Source organism: Oncorhynchus mykiss, chromosome 8, assembly GCF_057628025.1.
Source record: "Oncorhynchus mykiss isolate SJ-2025 chromosome 8, ASM5762802v1, whole genome shotgun sequence".
Lineage (NCBI taxonomy): Eukaryota > Metazoa > Chordata > Actinopteri > Salmoniformes > Salmonidae > Oncorhynchus > Oncorhynchus mykiss.
The window spans coordinates 47,283,860-47,309,339 of record NC_143029.1 but is presented as its reverse complement, the minus strand read 5'-3'; the positions used below and the strand labels follow the sequence as shown (position 1 = coordinate 47,309,339).

Genomic DNA, 25,480 nt, shown 5'->3' with positions numbered 1-25,480 from the left:
TACAGCTCAGTGTTCATCACCATAGTGCCCTCAAAGCTCATCAATAAGCTAAGGACCCTGGGACTAAACGCCTCCCTCTGCAACTGGATACTGAACTTCCTGACAGGCCGCCCCGAGGTGGTAAGGGTACAGTTGAAGTCGGAAGTTTACATACACTTAGGTTGGAGTCATTAAAACTCGTTTTTCAACCACTCCACAAATTTCTTGTTAACAAACTATAGTCGGATAGGACATCTACTTTGTGCATGACAAGTAATTTTTTCACTTATAATTCACTATCACAATTCCAGTGGGTCAGAGGCTTACATACACTAAGTTGACTGTGCCTTTAAACAGCTTGGAAATTCCAGAAAATTATGTCAATTGGAGGTGTACCTGTGGATGTATTTCAAGGCCTACCTTCAAACTCAGTGCCTCTTTGCTTGACATCATGGGAAAATCAAAAGAAATCAGCCAAGACCTCAGAAAAGTAATTGTAGACCTCCACAAGTCTGGTTCATCCTTGGGAGCAATTTCCAAATGCCAGAAGGCACCACGTTCATCTGTACAAACAATAGTACGCAAGTATAAACACCATAGTACCACGCAGCCGTCCTACTGCTCAGGAAGGAAACGCGTTCTGTCTCCTAGAGATGAACGTACTTTGATGCGAAATGTGCAAATCAATCCCAGAACAACAGCAAAGGACCTTGTGAAGATGCTGGAGGAAACAGGTGCAAAGTATCTATATCCACAGTAAAACGAGTCCTACATCGACATAACCTGATAGGCCACTCAGCATGAAAGAAGCTACCATAAAAAAAACGCCATAAAAAAGCCAGACTACAGTTTGCAACTACACATAGGGACAAAGATCATACTTTTTGGAGAAATATCCTCTAGTCTGATGAAACAAAAATAAAACTGTTTGGCCATAATCACCATCTGGAGGAAAAAGGGGGAGGTATGGAGGAAAAAGGGGGAGGCTTGCAAGCCGAAGAACACCCATCCCAACCGTGAAGCACGGGGGTGGCAGCATCATGTTGTGGGGTGCTTTGCTGCAAGAAGGATTGGTGCAATTCACAAATAGATGGCTTCATGAGGAAGGAAAATTATGTGGATATATTGACGCAACATCTCAAGACATCAGTCAGGAAGTTAAAGCTTGGTCGCAAATGGGTCTTCCAAGCATACTTCCAAAGTTGTGACAAAATGGCTTAAGGACAACAAAGGTATTGGAGTGGCCATCACAAAGCCCTGACCTCAAACCTATAGAAAAATTTTGGGCCGAACTGAAAAAGCGTTTTCGAGCAGGGAGGACTACAAACCTGACTCAGCTACACCAGCTCTGTCAGGAGGAATGGGCCAAAATTCACCCAACTTATTGTGGGAAGCTTGTGGAAGGCTACCCGAAAAACGTTTGATCCAAGTTAAACAATTTAAAGGCAATGCTACCAAATACTAATTGAGTGTATGTACACTTCTGAGCCACTGGGAATGTAATGAAAGAAATCAAATCTGAAATAAGTAATTCTCTCTACTATTATTCTGACAGTTCACATTCTTAAAATAAAGTGGTGATCCTAACATACCTAAGACAGGGAATGTTTTACTAGGATTAAATGTCCGGAATTGTGAAAAACTAAGTTTAAATGTATTTGGCTAAGGTGTGTGTCACGCCCTGACCTTAGTGAGCCTTTTTAATGTCTCTATTTGGTTTGGTCAGGGTGTGATTTGGGTGGGCATTCTATGTTCTGTTTTCTATGATTTTGTATTTCTATGTTTTGGCCGGGTATGGTTCAGCCTTTTCCCCTTTTGTCATTTGTGGGACGTTATCTTTGTTAGTGGCACTTAGCCCTGTAAGCTTCACGGTTGTTTTCTTCGTTTGTTGGTGTCATTTTCTAAAATAAAAGGAATATGTACCTTCACCACGCTGCACTTTGGTCCACTTCTTTTGACGGCCGTGACAGAATGTAAACTTCTGACTTCAACTGTAGGTAACACATCCGCCACGCTGATCCTCAACACAGGGGCCCCTCAGGGGTATGTGCTCAACCTCCTCCTGTACTCCCTGTTCACTCATGACTGCACAGCCAGGCACGACTCCAAAACCATAATTAAATTTGCAGATGACACAACATTGGTAGTGTAACGTCATCGTTGCATGAAGGATTGGACCAAAGCGCAGCGTGGTAAGTGTTCATGATTTTTATTAACACTGAACACTAGAACAAAGTGAGAAACGAAACCGAAACAGTCCTGTCAGGTGCAGAACACTAAACAGAAAACAACTACCCACAAAATACAGGTGGGAAAAGGCTACCTAAGTATGGTTCCCAATCAGAGACAATGATAGACAGCTGTTCCTGATTGAGAACCATACCCGGCCAAAACAAAGAAATACAAAACATAGAAAACTGAACATAGAATGCCCACCCAAATCACACCCTGACCAAACCAAAATAGAGACATAAAAAGCTCTCTAAGTCAGGGCGTGACAGGTAGGCCTGATCACTGACAACAACAAGACAGCCTACAGGTCAGAGACCTGGCCGTGTGGTGCCAGGACAACAACCTCTCCCTCAACATGATCAAGCCAAAGGAGATGATTGTGGACTACAGGAAAAAGAGGACCAAGCACTCCCCCATTCTCATCGACGGTGCTGCAGTGTAGCAGGTTGAGAGCTTCAAGTTCCTTGGTGTCCACATCACCAACAAACTAACATGGTCCAGGCACACTATGACAGTCGTGAAGCGGACAAAACCTATTCCCCCTCAGGAGACTGAAAAGATTTGGCATGGGTCCTCAGATCCTCAAAAAGGTTCTACAGCTGTACCATCGAGAGCATCTTGACTGGTTGCATCACTGTCTGTTATGGCAACTTCTAGGCCTCCGACCGCAAGGCACTACAGAGGGTAGTGCGAACGGCCCAGTACATCACTGGGGCCAAACTTCCTGCCATCCAGGACCTCTATAAAATTGTCAAAGACTCCAGCCACCCTAGTCATAGACTGTTCTCCCTCCTACCACATGGCAAGCAGTACCGGAGTTCCAAGTCTAGGTCCAAGAGGCTTCTAAACAGCTTCTACCCCCAAGCCATAAGACTCCTGAACATCTAGTGGATGATAGCGGGGTGTACAGGCAGTGGCTCAGATGGTTAATGTGCTTGGCCACACAGTCATGGGTGAACAGGGAGTACAGGAGGGACACATGAAAGGAAGAACCTGCTACACTAACAGTACATAGCCAGTGCCAAATAATAGAATGTAATCTGACATTAATATGATTAACCTGCTAAACTCAGGTTAACATGCCATCATGTTACACACAGCATTCAAAGGAGGACTGAGGACAAAGCAACACCATGCATCCACCAAACATTTAACTGAGAAAAACAAGTTTTACTGGGAGGGAGGGAGGGAGGGAGGGAGGGAGGGAGGGAGGGAGGGAGGGAGGGAGGGAGAGAGAGATCACAAAACACTGTTCTGGGGGGATGGAGGGAGGGAGGGATGGAGAGAGAGATCACAAAACACTGTTCTGGGGGGAGGGGAGGGAGGGAGGGATGGAGAGAGAGATCACAAAACACTGTTCTGGGGGGAGGGAGGGAGGGAGGGAGGGATCACAAAACAAAACACTGTTCTGGGGGATGGAGGGAGGGAGGTAGGGAGAGAGAGATCACAAAACAAAACACTCTTCTGGGGAGGGAGGGAGGGATTACAAAACACTGTCCTGGGGGGAGGGAGGGAGGGATCACAAAACACTGTTCTGGGGGATGGAGGGATGGAGGGAGGGAGGGAGGGATGGAGTTAGGGAGAGAGAGAGAGATCACAAAACACTGTTCTTGGGGGATGGAGGGATGGAGGGAGAGAGATCACAAAACACTGTTCTGGGGGGATGGAGGGAGGGAGGGAGGTATGGAGAGAGAGATCACAAAAAAACTGTTCTAGGGGGATGAAGGGAGGGAGGGAGGTAGGGAGAGAGAGAGAGATCACAAAACACTGTTCTGGGGGGATGGAGGGAGGTAGGGAGAGAGAGAGAGAGATCACAATACACTGTTCTGGGGGGAGGGAGGGAGGGAGGGATCACAAAACCCTGTTCTGAGGAATGGAGGGAGGGAGGGAGGGAGGGAGAGATCACAAAATAAAACACTGTTCTGGGGGGACGGAGGGAGGGATGGAGGGAGGTAAGGAGAGAGAGATCACAAAACAAAACACTGTTCTGGGGGAGGGAGGGAAGTAGGGAGAGAGCGGTCACAAAACACAGTTCTGGGGAGATGGAGGGAAGGAGGGAGGGAGGGAGGGAGAGATCACAAAACAAAACACTGTTCTGGGGGGATGGAGGGAGGGAGGGAGGTAGGGAGAGAGATCACAAAACACTGTTCTGCGGGGATGGATGGAGGGAGGGAGGGAGGGAGGTAGGGAGAGAGAGAGATCACAAAACACTGTTCTTGGGGGATGGAGGGATGGAGGGAGGTAGGGAGAGAGAGATCACAATACACTGTTCTGGAGGGAGGGAGGGAGGGATTACAAAACAAAACACTGTTTTGGGGGGATGGAGGGAGGGAGGTAGGGAGAGAGAGATCACAAAACACTGTTCTGCGGGGATGGATGGAGGGAGGGAGGGAGGGAGGGAGGTAGGGAGAGAGAGAGATCACAAAACACTGTTCTTGGGGGATGGAGGGATGGAGGGAGGTAGGGAGAGAGAGATCACAATACACTGTTCTGGAGGGAGGGAGGGAGGGAGGGAGGGAGGGATCACAAAACAAAACACTGTTCTGGGGGGAGGGAGGGAGGGAGGGAGGTCACAAAACAAAACACTTTTCTCGGGGGAGGGAGGGGTAGAGAGATCAAAACTCTGTTCTTTGGGGAGGGAGGGAGGGATGGAGGGAGTGAGGGAGGGAGGGATCACAAAACCCTGTTCTGGGGGGATGGAGGGAGGGAGGTAGATAGAGAGAGATCACAAAACAAAACACTGTTTTGGGGGGATGGAGGGAGGGAGGGAGGTAGGGACAGAGAGATCACAAAACAAAACACTGTTCTGGTGGGATGGAGGGAGGGAGGGAGGTAGGGAGAGAGATCACAAAACACTGTTCTGGATGGAGGTAGGGAGAGAGAGAGATCACAAAACACTGTTCTTGGTGGATGGAGGGATGGAGGGAGGTAGGGAGAGAGAGATCACAAAACACTGTTCTGGGGGGATGGAGGGAGGGAGGGAGGTATGGAGAGAGAGATCATAAAAAACTGTTCTAGGGGGATGGAGGGAGGGAGGGAGAGAGAGATCACAAAACACTGTTCTGGAGGGATGGAGGGAGGGAGGGAGGTAGGGAGAGAGAGAGAGATCACAATACACTGTTCTGGGGGGAGGGAGGGAGGGAGGGAGGGAGGACAAAACCCTGTTCTGAGGAATGGAGGGAGGGAGGGAGGGAGAGAGAGATCACAAAATAAAACACTGTTCTGGGTGGACGGAGGGAGGGATGGCGGGAGGTAAGGAGAGATCACCAAACAAAACAATGTTCTGGGTGGAGGGAGGTAGGGAGAGAGAGGTCACAAAACACTGTTCTGGAGGGAGGGAGGGAGGGAGGGAGAGAGAGATCACAAAATAAAACACTGTTCTGGGGGGACGGATGGAGGGATGGAGGGAGGTAAGGAGAGAGAGATCACAAAACAAAACACTGTTCTGGGGGAGGGGGGGAGGGAGGTAGGGAGAGAGAGATCACAAAACAAAACACTGTTCTGGGGGAGGGAGGGAAGTAGGGAGAGAGAGGTCACAAAACACTGTTCTGGGGGGGATGGAGGGAAGGAGGGAGGGAGGGAGGGAGAGAGATCACAAAACACTGTTCTGGGGGGGATGGAGGGAGGGAGGGAGGGAGGTAGGGAGAGAGATCACAAAACACTGTTCTGGGGGGATGGAGTGAGGGAAGGAGGGAAGTAGGGAGAGAGAGAGATCACAAAACACTGTTTTGGGGGGACGGAGGGAGGGAGGGAGGTAGGGAGAGAGAGATCACAAAACAAAACACTGTTCTGGTGGGATGGAGGGAGGGAGGTAGGGAGAGAGAGATCACAAAACACTGTTCTGGGAGGATGGATGGGGGAGGGAGGGAGGGAGGTAGGGAGAGAGAGAGATCACAAAACGCTGTTCTTGGAGATGGAGGGATGGAGGGAGGTAGGGAGAGAGAGATCACAAAACACTGTTCTGGGGGGAGGGAAGGAGGGAAGGAGGGAAGTAGGGAGAGAGAGAGATCACAAAACACTGTTCTGGAGGGAGGGAGGGAGGGGGGAGGGAGGGATTACTAAACAAAACACTGTTTTGGGGGGATGGAGGGAGGGAGGGAGGTAGGGAGAGAGAGATCACAAAACGCTGTTCTTGGGGGATGGAAGGATGGAGGGAGGTAGGGAGAGAGAGATCACAAAACACTGTTCTGAGGGGATGGAGGGAGGGAGGGAGGGAGGGAGGGAGGGAGGGAGGGATCACAAAACCCTGTTCTGGGGAATGGAGGGAGGGAGGGAGGGAGGGAGGGAGGGAGGGAGGGAGGGAGGGAGGGAGGGAGGGAGGGATCACAAAACCCTGTTCTGTGGAATGGAGGGAGGGAGGTAGGGAGAGAGAGTTCACAAAATAAAACACTGTTCTGGGGGGACGGATGGAGGGATGGAGGGAGGTAAGGAGAGAGAGATCACAAAACAAAACAATGTTCTGGGTGGAGGGAGGGAGGGAGGTAGGGAGAGAGAGAGAGATCACAAAACAAAACACTGTTCTGGGGGGAGGGAGGGAGGGAGGGAGGGAGGGAGGGAGGGAGGGAGGGAGGGAGGGAGGGAGGGAGAGAGAGATCACAAAACACTGTTCTGGGGGGATGGAGGGAGGGAGGGATGGAGAGAGAGATCACAAAACACTGTTCTGGGGGGAGGGGAGGGAGGGAGGGATGGAGAGAGAGATCACAAAACACTGTTCTGGGGGGAGGGAGGGAGGGAGGGAGGGATCACAAAACAAAACACTGTTCTGGGGGATGGAGGGAGGGAGGTAGGGAGAGAGAGATCACAAAACAAAACACTCTTCTGGGGAGGGAGGGAGGGATTACAAAACACTGTCCTGGGGGGAGGGAGGGAGGGATCACAAAACACTGTTCTGGGGGATGGAGGGATGGAGGGAGGGAGGGAGGGATGGAGTTAGGGAGAGAGAGAGAGATCACAAAACACTGTTCTTGGGGGATGGAGGGATGGAGGGAGAGAGATCACAAAACACTGTTCTGGGGGGATGGAGGGAGGGAGGGAGGTATGGAGAGAGAGATCACAAAAAAACTGTTCTAGGGGGATGAAGGGAGGGAGGGAGGTAGGGAGAGAGAGAGAGATCACAAAACACTGTTCTGGGGGGATGGAGGGAGGTAGGGAGAGAGAGAGAGAGATCACAATACACTGTTCTGGGGGGAGGGAGGGAGGGAGGGATCACAAAACCCTGTTCTGAGGAATGGAGGGAGGGAGGGAGGGAGGGAGAGATCACAAAATAAAACACTGTTCTGGGGGGACGGAGGGAGGGATGGAGGGAGGTAAGGAGAGAGAGATCACAAAACAAAACACTGTTCTGGGGGAGGGAGGGAAGTAGGGAGAGAGCGGTCACAAAACACAGTTCTGGGGAGATGGAGGGAAGGAGGGAGGGAGGGAGGGAGAGATCACAAAACAAAACACTGTTCTGGGGGGATGGAGGGAGGGAGGGAGGTAGGGAGAGAGATCACAAAACACTGTTCTGCGGGGATGGATGGAGGGAGGGAGGGAGGGAGGTAGGGAGAGAGAGAGATCACAAAACACTGTTCTTGGGGGATGGAGGGAGGTAGGGAGAGAGAGATCACAATACACTGTTCTGGAGGGAGGGAGGGAGGGATTACAAAACAAAACACTGTTTTGGGGGGATGGAGGGAGGGAGGTAGGGAGAGAGAGATCACAAAACACTGTTCTGCGGGGATGGATGGAGGGAGGGAGGGAGGGAGGGAGGTAGGGAGAGAGAGAGATCACAAAACACTGTTCTTGGGGGATGGAGGGATGGAGGGAGGTAGGGAGAGAGAGATCACAATACACTGTTCTGGAGGGAGGGAGGGAGGGAGGGAGGGAGGGATCACAAAACAAAACACTGTTCTGGGGGGAGGGAGGGAGGGAGGGAGGTCACAAAACAAAACACTTTTCTCGGGGGAGGGAGGGGTAGAGAGATCAAAACTCTGTTCTTTGGGGAGGGAGGGAGGGATGGAGGGAGTGAGGGAGGGAGGGATCACAAAACCCTGTTCTGGGGGGATGGAGGGAGGGAGGTAGATAGAGAGAGATCACAAAACAAAACACTGTTTTGGGGGGATGGAGGGAGGGAGGGAGGTAGGGACAGAGAGATCACAAAACAAAACACTGTTCTGGTGGGATGGAGGGAGGGAGGGAGGTAGGGAGAGAGATCACAAAACACTGTTCTGGATGGAGGTAGGGAGAGAGAGAGATCACAAAACACTGTTCTTGGTGGATGGAGGGATGGAGGGAGGTAGGGAGAGAGAGATCACAAAACACTGTTCTGGGGGGATGGAGGGAGGGAGGGAGGTATGGAGAGAGAGATCATAAAAAACTGTTCTAGGGGGATGGAGGGAGGGAGGGAGAGAGAGATCACAAAACACTGTTCTGGAGGGATGGAGGGAGGGAGGGAGGTAGGGAGAGAGAGAGAGATCACAATACACTGTTCTGGGGGGAGGGAGGGAGGGAGGGAGGGAGGACAAAACCCTGTTCTGAGGAATGGAGGGAGGGAGGGAGGGAGAGAGAGATCACAAAATAAAACACTGTTCTGGGTGGACGGAGGGAGGGATGGCGGGAGGTAAGGAGAGATCACCAAACAAAACAATGTTCTGGGTGGAGGGAGGTAGGGAGAGAGAGGTCACAAAACACTGTTCTGGAGGGAGGGAGGGAGGGAGGGAGAGAGAGATCACAAAATAAAACACTGTTCTGGGGGGACGGATGGAGGGATGGAGGGAGGTAAGGAGAGAGAGATCACAAAACAAAACACTGTTCTGGGGGAGGGGGGGAGGGAGGTAGGGAGAGAGAGATCACAAAACAAAACACTGTTCTGGGGGAGGGAGGGAAGTAGGGAGAGAGAGGTCACAAAACACTGTTCTGGGGGGGATGGAGGGAAGGAGGGAGGGAGGGAGGGAGAGAGATCACAAAACACTGTTCTGGGGGGGATGGAGGGAGGGAGGGAGGGAGGTAGGGAGAGAGATCACAAAACACTGTTCTGGGGGGATGGAGTGAGGGAAGGAGGGAAGTAGGGAGAGAGAGAGATCACAAAACACTGTTTTGGGGGGACGGAGGGAGGGAGGGAGGTAGGGAGAGAGAGATCACAAAACAAAACACTGTTCTGGTGGGATGGAGGGAGGGAGGTAGGGAGAGAGAGATCACAAAACACTGTTCTGGGAGGATGGATGGGGGAGGGAGGGAGGGAGGTAGGGAGAGAGAGAGATCACAAAACGCTGTTCTTGGAGATGGAGGGATGGAGGGAGGTAGGGAGAGAGAGATCACAAAACACTGTTCTGGGGGGAGGGAAGGAGGGAAGGAGGGAAGTAGGGAGAGAGAGAGATCACAAAACACTGTTCTGGAGGGAGGGAGGGAGGGGGGAGGGAGGGATTACTAAACAAAACACTGTTTTGGGGGGATGGAGGGAGGGAGGGAGGTAGGGAGAGAGAGATCACAAAACACTGTTCTGGGGGGATGGAGTGAGGGAATGAGGGAAGGAGGGAAGTAGGGAGAGAGAGAGAGAGATCACAAAACACTGTTCTGGAGTGAGGGAGGGAGTGAGGGAGGGAGGGGAGGGAGGGAGGGAGGGATTACAAAACAAAACACTGTTTTGGGGGGATGGAGGGAGGTAGGGAGGGAGGGAGCTAGGGAGAGACATCACAAAACACTGTTCTGGGGGTAATGGAGTGAGGGAAGGAGGGAAGGAGGGAAGTAGGGAGAGAGAGATCACAAAACACTGTTCTGGAGGGAGGGAGGGAGGGGGGAGGGAGGGATTACTAAACAAAACACTGTTTTGGGGGGATGGAGGGAGGGAGGGAGGGGAGGGAGGGAGGGATTACAAAACAAAACACTGTTTTGGGGGGATGGAGGGAGGTAGGGAGAGAGAGATCACAAAACACTGTTCTGTGGGGATGGAGTGAGGGAAGGAGGGAAGGAGGGAAGTAGGGAGAGAGAGAGATCACAAAACACTGTTCTGTAGGGAGGGAGGGAGGGGGGAGGGAGGGATTAAAAAACAAAACACTGTTTTGGGGGGATGGAGGGAGGGAGGGAGGTAGGGAGAGAGAGATCACAAAACACTGTTCTGGGGGGATGGAGTGAGGGAAGGAGGGAAGGAGGGAAGTAGGGAGAGAGAGAGATCACAAAACACTGTTCTGAAGGGAGGGAGGGAGGGAGGGAGGGAGGGAGGGAGGGAGGGAGGGAGGGAGGGGAAGGGAGGGATTACAAAACAAAACACTGTTTTGGGGGGATGGAGGGAGGGAGGGAGGAAGGGAGAGAGAGATCACAAAACAAAACACTGTTCTGGTGGTATGGAGGGAGGGAGGTAGGGAGAGAGAGATCACAAAACAAAACACTGTTCTAGGGGGATGGAGGGAGAGAGGTAGGAGAGAGATCACAAAACACTGTTCTGGGGGATGGAGTGAGGGAAGGAGTGAAGTAGGGAGAGAGAGATCACAAAACAAAAGACTGTTCTAGGGGGAGTGAGGGAGGGAGATCACAAAACACTGTTCTGGGGGGATGGAGTGAGGGAAGGTGGGAAGGAGGGAAGTAGGGAGAGAGAGAGATCACAAAACACTGTTCTGGAATGAGGGAGGGAGGGAGGGAGGGAGGGAGGTAGGGAGAGAGAGATCACAAAACACTGTTCTGGGAGGATGGATGGGGGGAGGGAGGGAGGGAGGGAGGTAGGGAGAGAGAGAGATCACAAAACGCTGTTCTTGGGGGATGGAAGGATGGAGGGAGGTAGGGAGAGAGAGATCACAAAACACTGTTCTGAGGGGATGGAGGGAGGGAGGGAGGGAGGGAGGGAGGGAGGGAGGGATCACAAAACCCTGTTCTGGGGAATGGAGGGAGGGAGGGAGGGAGGGAGGGAGGGAGGGAGGGAGGGAGGGAGGGAGGGAGGGAGGGAGGGAGGGATCACAAAACCCTGTTCTGTGGAATGGAGGGAGGGAGGTAGGGAGAGAGAGTTCACAAAATAAAACACTGTTCTGGGGGGACGGATGGAGGGATGGAGGGAGGTAAGGAGAGAGAGATCACAAAACAAAACAATGTTCTGGGTGGAGGGAGGGAGGGAGGTAGGGAGAGAGAGAGAGATCACAAAACAAAACACTGTTCTGGGGGGAGGGAGGGAGGGAGGGAGGGAGGGAGGGAGGGAGGGAGGGAGGGAGGGAGAGAGAGATCACAAAACACTGTTCTGGGGGGATGGAGGGAGGGAGGGATGGAGAGAGAGATCACAAAACACTGTTCTGGGGGGAGGGGAGGGAGGGAGGGATGGAGAGAGAGATCACAAAACACTGTTCTGGGGGGAGGGAGGGAGGGAGGGAGGGATCACAAAACAAAACACTGTTCTGGGGGATGGAGGGAGGGAGGTAGGGAGAGAGAGATCACAAAACAAAACACTCTTCTGGGGAGGGAGGGAGGGATTACAAAACACTGTCCTGGGGGGAGGGAGGGAGGGATCACAAAACACTGTTCTGGGGGATGGAGGGATGGAGGGAGGGAGGGAGGGATGGAGTTAGGGAGAGAGAGAGAGATCACAAAACACTGTTCTTGGGGGATGGAGGGATGGAGGGAGAGAGATCACAAAACACTGTTCTGGGGGGATGGAGGGAGGGAGGGAGGTATGGAGAGAGAGATCACAAAAAAACTGTTCTAGGGGGATGAAGGGAGGGAGGGAGGTAGGGAGAGAGAGAGAGATCACAAAACACTGTTCTGGGGGGATGGAGGGAGGTAGGGAGAGAGAGAGAGAGATCACAATACACTGTTCTGGGGGGAGGGAGGGAGGGAGGGATCACAAAACCCTGTTCTGAGGAATGGAGGGAGGGAGGGAGGGAGGGAGAGATCACAAAATAAAACACTGTTCTGGGGGGACGGAGGGAGGGATGGAGGGAGGTAAGGAGAGAGAGATCACAAAACAAAACACTGTTCTGGGGGAGGGAGGGAAGTAGGGAGAGAGCGGTCACAAAACACAGTTCTGGGGAGATGGAGGGAAGGAGGGAGGGAGGGAGGGAGAGATCACAAAACAAAACACTGTTCTGGGGGGATGGAGGGAGGGAGGGAGGTAGGGAGAGAGATCACAAAACACTGTTCTGCGGGGATGGATGGAGGGAGGGAGGGAGGGAGGTAGGGAGAGAGAGAGATCACAAAACACTGTTCTTGGGGGATGGAGGGATGGAGGGAGGTAGGGAGAGAGAGATCACAATACACTGTTCTGGAGGGAGGGAGGGAGGGATTACAAAACAAAACACTGTTTTGGGGGGATGGAGGGAGGGAGGTAGGGAGAGAGAGATCACAAAACACTGTTCTGCGGGGATGGATGGAGGGAGGGAGGGAGGGAGGGAGGTAGGGAGAGAGAGAGATCACAAAACACTGTTCTTGGGGGATGGAGGGATGGAGGGAGGTAGGGAGAGAGAGATCACAATACACTGTTCTGGAGGGAGGGAGGGAGGGAGGGAGGGAGGGATCACAAAACAAAACACTGTTCTGGGGGGAGGGAGGGAGGGAGGGAGGTCACAAAACAAAACACTTTTCTCGGGGGAGGGAGGGGTAGAGAGATCAAAACTCTGTTCTTTGGGGAGGGAGGGAGGGATGGAGGGAGTGAGGGAGGGAGGGATCACAAAACCCTGTTCTGGGGGGATGGAGGGAGGGAGGTAGATAGAGAGAGATCACAAAACAAAACACTGTTTTGGGGGGATGGAGGGAGGGAGGGAGGTAGGGACAGAGAGATCACAAAACAAAACACTGTTCTGGTGGGATGGAGGGAGGGAGGGAGGTAGGGAGAGAGATCACAAAACACTGTTCTGGGTGGAGGTAGGGAGAGAGAGAGATCACAAAACACTGTTCTTGGTGGATGGAGGGATGGAGGGAGGTAGGGAGAGAGAGATCACAAAACACTGTTCTGGGGGGATGGAGGGAGGGAGGGAGGTATGGAGAGAGAGATCATAAAAAACTGTTCTAGGGGGATGGAGGGAGGGAGGGAGAGAGAGATCACAAAACACTGTTCTGGAGGGATGGAGGGAGGGAGGGAGGTAGGGAGAGAGAGAGAGATCACAATACACTGTTCTGGGGGGAGGGAGGGAGGGAGGGAGGGAGGACAAAACCCTGTTCTGAGGAATGGAGGGAGGGAGGGAGGGAGAGAGAGATCACAAAATAAAACACTGTTCTGGGTGGACGGAGGGAGGGATGGCGGGAGGTAAGGAGAGATCACCAAACAAAACAATGTTCTGGGTGGAGGGAGGTAGGGAGAGAGAGGTCACAAAACACTGTTCTGGAGGGAGGGAGGGAGGGAGGGAGAGAGAGATCACAAAATAAAACACTGTTCTGGGGGGACGGATGGAGGGATGGAGGGAGGTAAGGAGAGAGAGATCACAAAACAAAACACTGTTCTGGGGGAGGGGGGGAGGGAGGTAGGGAGAGAGAGATCACAAAACAAAACACTGTTCTGGGGGAGGGAGGGAAGTAGGGAGAGAGAGGTCACAAAACACTGTTCTGGGGGGGATGGAGGGAAGGAGGGAGGGAGGGAGGGAGAGAGATCACAAAACACTGTTCTGGGGGGGATGGAGGGAGGGAGGGAGGGAGGTAGGGAGAGAGATCACAAAACACTGTTCTGGGGGGATGGAGTGAGGGAAGGAGGGAAGTAGGGAGAGAGAGAGATCACAAAACACTGTTTTGGGGGGACGGAGGGAGGGAGGGAGGTAGGGAGAGAGAGATCACAAAACAAAACACTGTTCTGGTGGGATGGAGGGAGGGAGGTAGGGAGAGAGAGATCACAAAACACTGTTCTGGGAGGATGGATGGGGGAGGGAGGGAGGGAGGTAGGGAGAGAGAGAGATCACAAAACGCTGTTCTTGGAGATGGAGGGATGGAGGGAGGTAGGGAGAGAGAGATCACAAAACACTGTTCTGGGGGGAGGGAAGGAGGGAAGGAGGGAAGTAGGGAGAGAGAGAGATCACAAAACACTGTTCTGGAGGGAGGGAGGGAGGGGGGAGGGAGGGATTACTAAACAAAACACTGTTTTGGGGGGATGGAGGGAGGGAGGGAGGTAGGGAGAGAGAGATCACAAAACACTGTTCTGGGGGGATGGAGTGAGGGAATGAGGGAAGGAGGGAAGTAGGGAGAGAGAGAGAGAGATCACAAAACACTGTTCTGGAGTGAGGGAGGGAGTGAGGGAGGGAGGGGAGGGAGGGAGGGAGGGATTACAAAACAAAACACTGTTTTGGGGGGATGGAGGGAGGTAGGGAGGGAGGGAGCTAGGGAGAGACATCACAAAACACTGTTCTGGGGGTAATGGAGTGAGGGAAGGAGGGAAGGAGGGAAGTAGGGAGAGAGAGATCACAAAACACTGTTCTGGAGGGAGGGAGGGAGGGGGGAGGGAGGGATTACTAAACAAAACACTGTTTTGGGGGGATGGAGGGAGGGAGGGAGGGGAGGGAGGGAGGGATTACAAAACAAAACACTGTTTTGGGGGGATGGAGGGAGGTAGGGAGAGAGAGATCACAAAACACTGTTCTGTGGGGATGGAGTGAGGGAAGGAGGGAAGGAGGGAAGTAGGGAGAGAGAGAGATCACAAAACACTGTTCTGTAGGGAGGGAGGGAGGGGGGAGGGAGGGATTACAAAACAAAACACTGTTTTGGGGGGATGGAGGGAGGGAGGGAGGTAGGGAGAGAGAGATCACAAAACACTGTTCTGGGGGGATGGAGTGAGGGAAGGAGGGAAGGAGGGAAGTAGGGAGAGAGAGAGATCACAAAACACTGTTCTGAAGGGAGGGAGGGAGGGAGGGAGGGAGGGAGGGAGGGAGGGAGGGAGGGAGGGAGGGAGGGAGGGAGGGAGGGAGGGAGGGAGGGAGGGAGGGGAAGGGAGGGATTACAAAACAAAACACTGTTTTGGGGGGATGGAGGGAGGGAGGGAGGAAGGGAGAGAGAGATCACAAAACAAAACACTGTTCTGGTGGTATGGAGGGAGGGAGGTAGGGAGAGAGAGATCACAAAACAAAACACTGTTCTAGGGGGATGGAGGGAGAGAGGTAGGAGAGAGATCACAAAACACTGTTCTGGGGGATGGAGTGAGGGAAGGAGTGAAGTAGGGAGAGAGAGATCACAAAACAAAAGACTGTTCTAGGGGGAGTGAGGGAGGGAGATCACAAAACACTGTTCTGGGGGGATGGAGTGAGGGAAGGTGGGAAGGAGGGAAGTAGGGAGAGAGAGAGATCACAAAACACTGTTCTGGAATGAGGGAGGGAGGGAGGGAGGGAGGGAGGGAGGTAGGGAGAGAGAGATCACAAAACACTGTTCTGGGAGGATGGATGGGGGGAGGGAGGGAGGGAGGTAGGGAGAGAGAGAGATCACAAAACGCTGTTCTTGGGGGATGGAAGGATGGAGGGAGGTAGGGAGAGAGAGATCACAAAACACTGTTCTGAGGGGATGGAGGGAGGGAGGGAGGGAGGGAGGGAGGGAGGGAGGGATCACAAAACCCTGTTCTGGGGAATGGAGGGAGGGAGGGAGGGAGGGAGGGAGGGAGGGAGGGAGGGAGGGAGGGAGGGAGGGATCACAAAACCCTGTTCTGTGGAATGGAGGGAGGGAGGTAGGGAGAGAGAGTTCACAAAATAAAACACTGTTCTGGGGGGACGGATGGAGGGATGGAGGGAGGTAAGGAGAGAGAGATCACAAAACAAAACAATGTTCTGGGTGGAGGGAGGGAGGGAGGTAGGGAGAGAGAGAGAGATCACAAAACAAAACACTGTTCTGGGGGGAGGGAGGGAGGGAGGGAGGGAGGGAGGGAGGGAGGGAGAGATCACAAAACAAAACACTGTTCTGGTGGGATGGAGGGAGGGAGGTAGGGAGAGAGAGATCACAAAACACTGTTTTGGGGGGATGGAGGGAGAGAGGTAGGAGAGAGATCACAAAACACTGTTCTGGGGGATGGAGTGAGGGAAGGAGTGAAGTAGGGAGAGAGAGATCACAAAACAAAAGACTGTTCTAGGGGGAGTGAGGGAGGGAGATCACAAAACACTGTTCTGGGGGGATGGAGTGAGGGAAGGTGGGAAGGAGGGAAGTAGGGAGAGAGAGAGATCACAAAACACTGTTCTGGAATGAGGGAGGGAGGGAGGGAGGGAGGGAGGGAGGGAGGGAGGTAGGGAGAGAGAGATCACAAAACACTGTTCTGGGAGGATGGATGGGGGGAGGGAGGGAGGGAGGTAGGGAGAGAGAGAGATCACAAAACGCTGTTCTTGGGGGATGGAAGGATGGAGGGAGGTAGGGAGAGAGAGATCACAAAACACTGTTCTGAGGGGAGGGAGGGAGGGAGGGAGGGAGGGAGGGAGGGAGGGAGGGAGGGAGGGAGGGAGGGAGGGAGGGAGGGAGGGAGGGAGGGAGGGAGGGAGGGAGGGAGGGAGGGATCACAAAACCCTGTTCTGTGGAATGGAGGGAGGGAGGTAGGGAGAGAGAGTTCACAAAATAAAACACTGTTCTGGGGGGACGGATGGAGGGATGGAGGGAGGTAAGGAGAGAGAGATCACAAAACAAAACAATGTTCTGGGTGGAGGGAGGGAGGTAGGGAGGTAGGGAGAGAGAGAGAGATCACAAAACAAAACACTGTTCTGGGGGGAGGGAGGGAGGGAGGGAGGGAGGGAGGGAGGGAGGGAGGGAGGGAGGGAGGGAGGGAGGGAGGGAGGGAGGGAGGGAGAGATCACAAAACAAAACACTGTTCTGGTGGGATGGAGGGAGGGAGGTAGGGAGAGAGAGATCACAAAACACTGTTTTGGGGGGATGGAGGGAGGGAGGGAGGGAGGGAGAGAGAGAGATCACAAAACACTATTCTGGTGTGATGGAGGGAGGGAGGGAGGGAGGGAGGGAGGGAGGGAGGGAGGGAGGGAGGGGTCACAAAACAAAACACTGTTCTGGGGGAGGGAGGGAGGGAGGGAGGGAGGGAGGGAGGGAGGGAGGGAGGGAGGGGTCACAAAACAAAACACTGTTCTGGGGTAGGGAGGGAGGGAGGGAGGGAGGGAGGGAGGGAGGGAGGGAGGGAGGGAGGGAGGGAGGGAGGGATCACAAAACAAAACACTGTTCTGGTGGGATGGAGGGAGGGAGGTAGGGAGAGAGAGAGAGATCCCAAAACACTGTTCTGGGGGGATGGAGGGAGGGAGATTACAAAACACTGTTCTGGGGGAGGGAGGTAGGGAGAGAGAGATCACAAAACACTGTTCAGGGGGGGATGGATGGAGGGAGGGAGGGAGGGAGGGAAGGAAGGGGGGTGATCACAAAACACTGTTCTGGGTCGATGGAGGGAGGGAGGGAGGTAGGGAGAGAGAGATAACAATACACTGTTCTGGGGGAGGGAGGGAGGGAGGGAGGGAGGGAGGGAGGGAGGGAGGGAGGGAGGGATCACAAAACAAAATACTATTCTGGTGTGATGGAGGGAGGGTGGTAGGTAGAGAGAGATCACAAAACACTGTTCTGTGGGAGGGAGGGAGGGTGGTAGGTAGAGAGAGATCACAAAACACTGTTCTGTGGGAGGGAGGGAGGGAGGGAGGGAGGGAGGGAGGGAGGGAGGGAGGGAGGGAGGGAGGGAGGGAGGGAGGGAGGGAGGGAGGGAGGGAGGGAGGGAGGGAGGGAGGGAGGATGGATGGATGGAGGGAGGGAGGATGGAGGGAGGGAGGGAGGTTTATTTATTTTTTATTTTACCTTTATTTAACCAGGTAGGCAAGTTGAGAACAAGTTCTCATTTACAATTGCGACCTGGCCAAGATAAAGCAAAGCAGTTCGACAGATACAACAACACAGAGTTACACATGGAGTAAAACAAACATACAGTCAATAATAAAGTATAAACAAGTCTATATACAATGTGAGCAAATGAGGTGAGAAGGGAGGTAAAGGCAAAAAGGGCCTTGGTGGCAAGGTAAATACAATATAGCAAGTAAAACACTGGAATGGTAGTTTTGCAATGGAAGAATGTGCAAAGTAGAAATAAAAATAATGGGGTGCAAAGGAGCAAAATAAATAAATAAATTAAATACAGTTGGGAAAGAGGTAGTTGATAGGGCTAAATTATAGGTGGGCTATGTACAGGTGCAGTAATCTGTGAGCTGCTCTGACAGTTGGTGCTTAAAGCTAGTGAGGGAGATAAGTGTTTCCAGTTTCAGAGATTTTTGTAGTTCGTTCCAGTCATTGGCAGCAGAGAACTGGAAAGAGAGGCGGCCAAAGAAAGAATTGGTTTTGGGGGTGACTAGAGAGATATACCTGCTGGAGCGTGTGCTACAGGTGGGAGATGCTATGGTGACCAGTGAGCTGAGATAAGGGGGAACTTTACCTAGCAGGGTCTTGTAGATGACATGGAGCCAGTGGGTTTGGCGACGAGTATGAAGCGAGGGCCAGCCAACGAGAGCGTACAGGTCGCAATGGTGGGTAGTATATGGGGCTTTGGTGACAAAACGGATTGCACTGTGATAGACTGCATCCAATTTGTTGAGTAGGGTATTGGAGGCTATTTTGTAAATTACATCGCCAAAGTCGAGGATTGGTAGGATGGTCAGTTTTACAAGGGTATGTTTGGCAGCATGAGTAAAGGATGCTTTGTTGTGAAATAGGAAGCCAATTCTAGATTTAACTTTGGATTGGAGATGTTTGATATGGGTCTGGAAGGAGAGTTTACAGTCTAACCAGACACCTAAGTATTTGTAGTTGTCCACGTATTCTAAGTCAGAGCCGTCCAGAGTAGTGATGTTGGACAGGCGGGTAGGTGCAGGTAGCGATCGGTTGAAGAGCATGCATTTAGTTTTACTTGTATTTAAGAGCAATTGGAGGCCACGGAAGGAGAGTTGTATGGCATTGAAGCTTGCCTGGAGGGTTGTTAACACAGTGTCCAAAGAAGGGCCGGAAGTATACAGAATGGTGTCGTCTGCGTAGAGGTGGATCAGAGACTCACCAGCAGCAAGAGCGACCTCATTGATGTATACAGAGAAGAGAGTCGGTCCAAGAATTGAACCCTGTGGCACCCCCATAGAGACTGCCAGAGGTCCGAACAACAGACTCTCCGATTTGACACACTGAACTCTATCAGAGAAGTAGTTGGTGAACCAGGCGAGGCAATCATTTGAGAAACCAAGGCTGTTGAGTCTGCCGATGAGGATGTGGTGATTGACAGAGTCGAAAGCCTTGGCCAGATCAATGAATACGGCTGCACAGTAATGTTTCTTATCGATGGCGGTTAAGATATCGTTTAGGACCTTGAGCGTGGCTGAGGTGCACCCATGACCAGCTCTGAAACCCGATTGCATAGCAGAGAAGGTATGGTGAGATTCAAAATGGTCGGTAATCTGTTTGTTGACTTGGCTTTCGAAGACCTTAGAAAGGCATGGTAGGATAGATATAGGTCTGTAGCAGTTTGGGTCAAGAGTGTCCCCCCCTTTGAAGAGGGGGATGACCGCAGCTGCTTTCCAATCTTTGGGAATCTCAGACGACACGAAAGAGAGGTTGAACAGGCTAGTAATAGGGGTGGCAACAATTTCGGCAGATAATTTTAGAAAGAAAGGGTCCAGATTGTCTAGCCCGGCTGATTTGTAGGGGTCCAGATTTTGCAGCTCTTTCAGAACATCAGCTGAATGGATTTGGGAGAAGGAGAAATGGGGAAGGCTTGGGCGAGTTGCTGTTGGGGGTGCAGTGCTGTTGACAGGGGTAGGAGTAGCCAGGTGGAAAGCATGGCCAGCAGTAGAAAAATGCTTATTGAAATTTTCAATTATGGTGGATTTATCAGTGGTGACAGTGTTTCCTATCTTCAGTGCAGTGGGCAGCTGGGAGGAGGTGTTCTTATTCTCCATGGACTTTACAGTGTCCCAGAACTTTTTTGAGTTAGTGTTACAAGAAGCAAATTTCTGCTTGAAAAAGCTAGCCTTGGCTTTTCTAACTGCCTGTGTATAATGGTTTCTAGCTTCCCTGAAGAGCTGCATATCACGGGGGCTGTTCGATGCTAATGCAGAACGCCATAGGATGTTTTTGTGTTGGTTAAGGGCAGTCAGGTCTGGGGAGAACCAAGGGCTAAATCTGTTCCTGGTTCTAAATTTCTTGAATGGGGCATGTTTATTTAAGATGGTTAGGAAGGCATTTTAAAAAAATATCCAGGCATCCTCTACTGACGGGATGAGGTCAATATCCTTCCAGGATACCCCGGCCAGGTCGATTAGAAAGGCCTGCTCGCTGAAGTGTTTCAGGGAGCGTTTTACAGTGATGAGAGGAGGTTGTTTGACCGCTGACCCATTACGGATGCAGGCAATGAGGCAGTGATCGCTGAGATCTTGGTTAAAGACAGCAGAGGTGTATTTAGAGGGGAAGTTGGTTAGGATGATATCTATGAGGGTGCCCGTGTTTAAGGCTTTGGGGAGGTACCTGGTAGGTTCATTGATAATTTGTGTGAGATTGAGGGCATCAAGTTTAGATTGTAGGATGGCTGGGGTGTTAAGCATGTTCCAGTTTAGGTCGCCTAGCAGCACGAGCTCTGAAGATAGATGGGGGGCAATCAGTTCACATATGGTGTCCAGAGCACAGCTGGGGGCAGAGGGTGGTCTATAGCAGGCGGCAACAGTGAGAGACTTGTTTTTAGAGAGGTGGATTTTTAAAAGTAGAAGTTCAAATTGTTTGGGTACAGACCTGGATAGTAGGACAGAACTCTGCAGGCTATCTTTGCAGTAGATTGCAACACCGCCCCCTTTGGCAGTTCTATCTTGTCTGAAAATGTTGTAGTTTGGAATTAAAATGTCTGAATTTTTGGTGGTCTTCCTAAGCCAGGATTCAGACACAGCTAGAACATCCGGGTTGGCAGAGTGTGCTAAAGCAGTGAATAGAACAAACTTAGGGAGGAGGCTTCTAATGTTAACATGCATGAAACCAAGGCTATTACGGTTACAGAAGTCGTCAAAAGAGAGCGCCTGGGGAATAGGAGTGGAGCTAGGCACTGCAGGGCCTGGATTCACCTCTACATCGCCAGAGGAACATAGGAGGAGTAGAATAAGGGTGCGGCTAAAAGCAATAAGAATTGGTCGTCTAGAACGTCTGGAACAGAGAGTAAAAGGAGGTTTCTGGGGGCGATAAAATAGCATCAAGGTATAATGTACAGACAAAGGTAAGGTAGGATGTGAATACAGTGGAGGTAAACCTAAGTATTGAGTGATGAAGAGAGAGATATTGTCTCTAGAAACATCATTGAGACCAGGAGATGTCATTGCATGTGTGGGTGGTGGAACTAATAGGTTGGATAAGGTATAGTGAGCAGGACTAGAGGCTCTACAGTGAAATAAGCCAATAAACACTAACCAGAACAGCAATGGACAAGACATATTGACATTAAGGAGAGGCATGCTTAGTCGAGTGATCAAAAGGGTCCAGTGAGTGGAGAGGTTGGTTGAGGCTCACGGCGATTTAGACAGCTAGCCGGGCCATCGGTAGCAAGCTAGCATAGGATGGAGTCTGTTGTTAGCCACCTCTTGCGTTCGGTCAGTAGATTAGTGGGGTTCCGTGTGGTAGAGGGGATTAATCCAAATCACACAACAACAACAAAAATAAGAACAATAGATATAGTTATAGAGGCCAGAGAAGAAAACATAATAATAATAAAAATAAATAAATTGTCCGATTGTCTATTCAGATAGCAGCCGGTAAGACAGCTAACGGTTAGCGGGCCGCAGATAGGGAGAGAGAGATCACAAAACAAAACACTGTTCTGGTGGGATGGAGGGAGGGAGGTAGGGAGAGAGAGATCACAAAACACTGTTCTGGGGGGATGGATGGGGGGAGGTAGGGAGAGAGAGATCACAAAACACTGTTCTGGGAGGATGGATGGGGGGAGGGAGGGAGGTAGGGAGAGAGAGAGATCACAAAACACTGTTCTTGGGGGATGGAGGGAGGTTGGGAGAGAGATCACAAAACACTGTTCTGGGGGGATTTAGGGAGGTAAGGAGGGAAGTAGGGAGAGAGAGATCGCAAAACATAACACTGTTCTCGAGGGAGGGAGGGATCACAAAACAAAAAACTATTCTGGTAGGATGGGGGGAGGGTGGTAGGTAGAGAGAGATCACAAAACACTGTTCTGGGGGGAGGGAGGGAGGGATGGAGAGATCACAAAACACTGTTTTGGGGGGATGGAGGGATGGAGGGAGGTTGGGAGAGAGAGAGATCACAAAACACTATTCTGGTGTGATGGAGGGAGGGAGGGAGGGAGGGAGGGAGGGAGGGAGGGAGGGAGGGAGGGAGGGAGGGGTCACAAAACAAAACACTGTTCTGGGGGAGGGAGGGAGGGAGGGAGGGAGGGAGGGAGGGAGGGAGGGAGGGAGGGAGGGAGGGAGGGAGGGAGGGAGGGAGGGGTCACAAAACAAAACACTGTTCTGGTGGGATGGAGGGAGGGAGGTAGGGAGAGAGAGAGAGATCACAAAACACTGTTCTGGGGGGATGGAGGGAGGGAGAGAGAGATCACAAAACACTGTTCAGGGGGGGATGGATGGAGGGAGGGAGGGAGGGAGGGAAGGAAGGGGGGTGATCACAAAACACTGTTCTGGGTCGATGGAGGGAGGGAGGGAGGTAGGGAGAGAGAGATAACAATACACTGTTCTGGGGGAGGGAGGGAGGGAGGGAGAGAGAGATCACAAAACAAAATACTATTCTGGTGTGATGGAGGGAGGGTGGTAGGTAGAGAGAGATCACAAAACACTGTTCTGTGGGAGGGAGGGAGGGAGGGAGGGAGGGAGGGAGGGAGGGAGGGAGGGAGGGAGGGAGGGAGGGAGGGAGGGGGGATGGAGGGAGGGAGGGAGGTAGGGAGAGAGAGATCACAAAGCAAAACACTGTTCTGGTGGGATGGAGGGAGGGAGGTAGGGAGAGAGAGATCACAAAACACTGTTCTGGGGGGATGGATGGGGGGAGGTAGGGAGAGAGAGATCACAAAACACTGTTCTGGGAGGATGGATGGGGGGAGGGAGGGAGGTAGGGAGAGAGAGAGATCACAAAACACTGTTCTTGGGGGATGGAGGGATGGAGGGAGGTTGGGAGAGAGATCACAAAACACTGTTCTGGGGGGAGGGAGGGAGGGAGGGAGGGAGGGAGGGAGGGAGGGAGGGAGGGAGGGAGGGAGGGAGGGAGGGAGGGAGGGAGGGATCACAAAACAAAACACTTTTCTGGTGGGATGGAGGGAGGGAGGTAGGGAGAGAGAGATCACAAAACACTGTTCTGGTGGAGGGAGGGAGGGAGGGAGGGAGATCACAAAACACTGTTCTGGGTCGATGGAGGGAGGGAGGGAGGTATGGAGAGAGAGATCACAAAACTCTGTTCTGGGGGATGGAGGGAGGGAGGGAGGGAGATAGAGATCACAATACACTGTTCTTTGTGGAGGGAGGGAGGTTGGGAGGGAGGGAGGTTGGGAGGGAGGGAGGGAGGGATCACAAAACAAAACACTGTTCTGGTGGGATGGAGGGAGGGAGGGAGGGAGGGAGGGAGGGAGGGAGGGAGGGAGGGCTGACAAAACAAGAGATCACAAAACACTGTTCTAGGGGAGGGAGGGAGGGAGGGAGGGAGGGAGGGAGGGAGGGAGGGAGGGAGGGAGGGAGGGAGGGAGGGAGGGAGGGAGGGAGGGAGGGCTGACAAAACAAAACACTGTTCTGGGGGAGGGAGGGAGGGAGGGAGGGAGGGAGGGAGGGAGGGAGGGAGGGAGGGAGGGATCACAAAACAAAACACTGTTCTGGGGGAGGGAGGGAGGGAGGGAGGGCTGACAAAACAAAACACTGTTCTGGGGGAGGGAGGGAGGGAGGGAGGGAGGGAGGGAGGGAGGGAGGGAGGGAGGGAGGGAGGGAGGACAAAACAAAACACTGTTCTGGGGGATGGAGGGAGGGAGGGAGGGAGAGAGATCACAAAACACTGTTCTGGAGGGAGGGAGGGAGGGAGGGAGGGAGGGAGGGAGGGAGGGAGGGAGGGAGGATGGATGGAGGGAGGGAGGATGGAGGGAGGGAGGGAGGTTTATTTATTTTTTATTTTACCTTTATTTAACCAGGTAGGCAAGTTGAGAACAAGTTCTCATTTACAATTGCGACCTGGCCAAGATAAAGCAAAGCAGTTCGACAGATACAACAACACAGAGTTACACATGGAGTAAAACAAACATACAGTCAATAATAAAGTATAAACAAGTCTATATACAATGTGAGCAAATGAGGTGAGAAGGGAGGTAAAGGCAAAAAGGGCCTTGGTGGCAAGGTAAATACAATATAGCAAGTAAAACACTGGAATGGTAGTTTTGCAATGGAAGAATGTGCAAAGTAGAAATAAAAATAATGGGGTGCAAAGGAGCAAAATAAATAAATAAATTAAATACAGTTGGGAAAGAGGTAGTTGATAGGGCTAAATTATAGGTGGGCTATGTACAGGTGCAGTAATCTGTGAGCTGCTCTGACAGTTGGTGCTTAAAGCTAGTGAGGGAGATAAGTGTTTCCAGTTTCAGAGATTTTTGTAGTTCGTTCCAGTCATTGGCAGCAGAGAACTGGAAAGAGAGGCGGCCAAAGAAAGAATTGGTTTTGGGGGTGACTAGAGAGATATACCTGCTGGAGCGTGTGCTACAGGTGGGAGATGCTATGGTGACCAGTGAGCTGAGATAAGGGGGAACTTTACCTAGCAGGGTCTTGTAGATGACATGGAGCCAGTGGGTTTGGCGACGAGTATGAAGCGAGGGCCAGCCAACGAGAGCGTACAGGTCGCAATGGTGGGTAGTATATGGGGCTTTGGTGACAAAACGGATTGCACTGTGATAGACTGCATCCAATTTGTTGAGTAGGGTATTGGAGGCTATTTTGTAAATTACATCGCCAAAGTCGAGGATTGGTAGGATGGTCAGTTTTACAAGGGTATGTTTGGCAGCATGAGTAAAGGATGCTTTGTTGTGAAATAGGAAGCCAATTCTAGATTTAACTTTGGATTGGAGATGTTTGATATGGGTCTGGAAGGAGAGTTTACAGTCTAACCAGACACCTAAGTATTTGTAGTTGTCCACGTATTCTAAGTCAGAGCCGTCCAGAGTAGTGATGTTGGACAGGCGGGTAGGTGCAGGTAGCGATCGGTTGAAGAGCATGCATTTAGTTTTACTTGTATTTAAGAGCAATTGGAGGCCACGGAAGGAGAGTTGTATGGCATTGAAGCTTGCCTGGAGGGTTGTTAACACAGTGTCCAAAGAAGGGCCGGAAGTATACAGAATGGTGTCGTCTGCGTAGAGGTGGATCAGAGACTCACCAGCAGCAAGAGC

At 52.0% G+C, this 25,480-nt stretch overlaps 1 protein-coding gene across 1 annotated transcript in view; it reads right to left on the bottom strand.

Annotated features, from left to right (window-relative positions):
- Positions 1-25,480, bottom strand: part of slc39a6 (solute carrier family 39 member 6) — a 164,886-nt gene that overhangs the window by 131,501 nt on the left and 7,905 nt on the right. The window lies entirely within an intron of this gene.